Source organism: Neltuma alba, unplaced genomic scaffold (genome assembly GCF_004799145.2).
Source record: "Neltuma alba isolate B1F8T4 unplaced genomic scaffold, ASM479914v2 tig00010580_pilon, whole genome shotgun sequence".
Classification (NCBI taxonomy): Eukaryota; Viridiplantae; Streptophyta; class Magnoliopsida; order Fabales; family Fabaceae; genus Neltuma; species Neltuma alba.
In genome coordinates this window covers 587,501-591,861 of record NW_021635445.1, presented here as the reverse complement: position 1 = coordinate 591,861, position 4,361 = coordinate 587,501, and positions in this window count along the sequence as shown.

The following is a 4,361-nucleotide window of genomic DNA, read 5'->3' as shown; positions in this document are numbered from 1 at the left end:
GACTGACTACTAAGACAGACTACAATTCAATCTTCAATCACGGAACACTTTCTAGATCTCAATATGCCATCTCATCACCATTTCTATCTCGATCTTAGCCGATCTCAGGTTGCTTAACCGATCTCAGGCTCTCCGGCCTCATTTCGAGGCACTAATGGAGAGCTCATTGGACCCGTCGCTTTCTCAATCGAAAAGAAAAACAGGCAAGATGAGAGCGCACTGCGATTCGATTATGTTCGTTCTTTCTCTATATACGCTATTTCTTTGAAATGAAATTGCTTGCTTGTGGTCAATGAACTCCATTCACAGCAGAATCAGAACTTGAATGAGATGCCTTGGCAGTGGCGCAGGAAGAGCATAGGGAGAGGATGAAGGCTTAGTTAGTGCTTGGGGAAAGGCTGAGGTACGATAGCGAGAGGTACGAAGTCGCTCGAGCGTCAGCTCGAGGGCTAATGGCTAACGTGCGCTCAGTCCCTTGCTTGTTCGGTCGAGCAACTACGTACCTTTTCTAGACCTCATGTAATCGGAGAGCGGTGGGAAAATGAGATTTTCAATAGTAAAAGATGCCTTCTCGTGAATAAAACTTTCTTCATTCTAACGAAAACAACCTATCTTGAAGAGAGGGAAGATTGCTCCGTTTGGTTTTAGTTCGCTTTTTGGCATAGCCTTTTATTTTAACTGGATCTGGAATATAAGCAAGGTCCGAACCAGATTCATAGGCGAGCATCCTTCTGAGATGAGACTGGAAAGCTAGACGAAATAAAGAAAAGTGGTGGTATTTTAAGACCCAGTTGAAAGATGGAGGGCGGTACCCCTATTTAGATAGGAGTTTTCAGCGATTCAACCTCTAAAAAGTGAAGCCAGCAGCCTTAGCTGCAATAGATTTGATAAAATATCTTTTAGGCCCAGCCCAAGTTGAAACTAGATTGGTAAGCAAGAGCGTAGGTTCGGTTGAATGGTACAGAAAGAACTCTCTTATAGTGGTATGGGCATACCAGGAAGTGGGTGATCTAATCGCAAAAGAATCTCATCTCCCTGTTATAACGGCTTTAAGCAGTTCTCTATGTGTATCAGTAGAATCAATGCTCGAAGGCTGAGCTCGATTCATCAGCAGCTTTTTTCTCGACAAAGAAACTGTCTCAGAATGGGTGCTTTTTAATAAATTAATCCTGTGGACCTGAGACTGGGTTATATTCTTCAACCAGACAGACATTTCTAAGAGTATCGATCGATCCTTTTTACCTGCGGCCTCCGAGCTTGCTTAGCCGCTCTTCTTCTTCTGTCCACCCGCAATGGGACTTCTTTCTTTACCAGCTCGATAAGCTTCATGCTAAGAGTTTCCCACGCTAGCTTTTTTATCAACTACAACTGAAAGGAAGAAGTCACTCCCTGAGCGCCAACGCGAATATATTCCTTGCCTTGACTTGCCTTAAGCAATAGAGATTCCTGTCATAGGCCATAGGTTTTCCCAAAGGCTACCGTGTTACGAAAGCTCAATACGGACAAAACCAGAAGAAAGAAAGGCACTTAGGGCAGAGTAAATGGTCCCTATAAACTAAACATGTGCAGGGGATTCTGTTCCTATTCGTCTACTATTAGATGTCATGTCAGTTCCTTTAGCACAAGACCTTTTTCACTTATTCATTCACCATAGCCTGAACTAGATCCGCACTTTCCCGAGTGAACAAAGCAAAGAACCAGACTGAGACTGACTTCCATTCCTGAAGTAGGGGATAAAAAGTGGATTAGCTTTCGTTAACAGAGATGGAAAGCATAAAATCCGAATCTGAGATCTTGAGAGAGCGAATCATAACTATGTAAAGTTGCCTTGGGCTGAGACGTGACCTCTTCTCCTCGTTTTCATTGGGTCACTCACTCGCCTACAGGTGAGAGAAGAAGGAAGAGATCACAGCTTCTTCAACCATAGCAATTCTTATTCCCACGAAAGCAAGAGTGAAGAGTCGACAAAAGTTCACCACAGAAAGCATAGTCACAAGGGAAAGCGAACCATAGAGACCATTTCACAAGAGCTGAGCTGAAAGAAGAGTGAATTGAATTAGCCTCGTGTGACTTCACTCGCTTACTTTGGAAAAAAGAGTAAGAACTGATAGTCATCGCCTTTCCCTTTCGACTGGCATTATCACACCGCCATCAACAGATTCAATAGCAGCTAGCAGCTCCTTCTAATGGTCTAATGGACTGTTTTCTAACAGTTTGTTAGGCTGTACACCAAGGGCTGTACTTTCATCACCAACTTCAATTGCAGGAGGAATTGGAAGACACCTTTGAGGAGTCTTTGTCATCCTATATGCTAGATCAACAATTCGAAACATGATACCATACTTGTGAGAGGATACGAAGTAGCTCGAGCAAAGCGAGAGGGTACGGTCCTCTCTAGGTATATACAATGTCCGAATGAAGACTGGCATATCAATGAAGTCGGCGATTGTCACGTCAGGTGAGAGCGCAACTTTACAATACCAATGCAAATAATTGAGATACTGTTTCATCCACTGATGGTTCAGCGACCATTCATTATAGTCAGCCATACCAGAGTAGGGAAACAGATCTATCGGTTGTAGTACCGGGTCTTTGGGAATATGATGTTCCCTTAGAACCGATATTATCCGACCGATGACGGTTGGATCAACCGCCCGATTAAGCATGGTTTGTAACCAGAGGTTATATGGTAAACGACCATATAACCACATCGCAATTAGTCTCCGGGCCTGACGACTGACGGCCATGTCGAGAACTAAAAGGAGGCCGGGACCGAGCTTTAAAGCCCAGACCACCCACCCGCAACAAAGTTGACAGGCAGATGTGGGGCTCACAGGTCAAGGTAAAGTTATACCTGCCTATAGGCTCGAAGAATGTGAGAACCTTCTTGAATGACAAGGGTGAGAGATCAACTGTCATCTTTCTCACCCTGAAGCGTTTCGCAAATTCAGCGGCTCCCCCCCCTCTGAAAGAGAAGATTTGAGGTTGAGATGCGCACACCAATATCCTCTAAGATATCGGTGTAGCACTTGGCAACATGCTCATCTGCGATGACGATATCGTCACCGAGAAGAGCATACCGAGTAAAGATCTCACCTGGGTAACACTTTTGCGCCGCATACCACACCACTAAATGGTGGGATAATGCGAACAAAGACCAAGGAAGAGGCTTAGATGGATGAAGCGGAAGAAGGAGCAAGGCTTGAAAGCGGATTAGCTAGGGCGATGTGAAGCTGTGAAAGAAAATCTCCATCATAAAAAAAAGGAAATCAACTTGGTAAGCAACCTGATTCTTTCTTTCACCCTACTGGTTAGTCTTGCCCAGGGAACAATGCTTTACGGGGAACCGGGTTCTCCATCTATAAGCCTCGTAATAATGGCTGTTAGTTGCTCTCAATGACGAAGTCTCGAAACAGATTCCCAATGCCATCTCTCGAATAAGAGTTTCCACGGGTAAGACTCCTGCCTGGAGTTACAGTCACTAACGAGAGAGTTGCTTACTCGCCAGACTACCGATGCCGGAGAGTTGACAAGATGCCTGACTTCGACGGAGTTGAACCAACCATTATCTAGAGGAGGTGCCGAGAGAACTGACCGATAGGAAGAGATACAGATAGAGATAGGTATCGGTAATTCCGTTGCTAGGCTTTCTATCATGGGCGTGCCAATATTAAATATAGGGGCCTTGAGCCTGCTTCATCGCTTTGGCCTTGAGCCGGATAAGTAAGGTAAGGACTTTGCCTGGTTTTCACTCCTAAGGCATTTACGCCCTTTGATTCTTATAGCCGGAAAGAAATCCAATTGCATCAATAGCTGCTTTTATCTCCGCATTCACTAAACGAAATGCTTAACACATGCTCTTCGGTATGGGTAATTCCCTCTGTGCTCTACTGTCTTTTGTTCACTCTTTAGTTGACATGGAAGCTTTAGTGCCACGTTCAAGCTCAAAGCTGTGAAAGCAAGTCAAGCAGTACCAGATGCTGACGAAATAGCGGCTTAAAGAGATCCATCTTCTTGAATTTCATTCCTCCGCAACTTCTTGGAGTACTTGTGCAGCCCTATTCCCATCAACCAGAGCTGGAGCCACCTACATGTTGTATATGACCGGGTTCAGTAAATGCTTTTAGAAATTCCAAGACTTCATTAGCATCTAGATCCATATCTGGGGCGATAAAGGCAGACCAGGCATAATTGCCAATTAATAATGAAGGCAGGTATTGTCTGAATACATTACCTAACAGATGCAAACGGAACAGCTCACCACGGCTCATTTGTGATAGCAAATACCGCCGGGCATATGAGTTAGGCTGATTTAATCCTAGCGGATTCAATTTATAGACAGGAGGAGAAAGAAAAGAAAG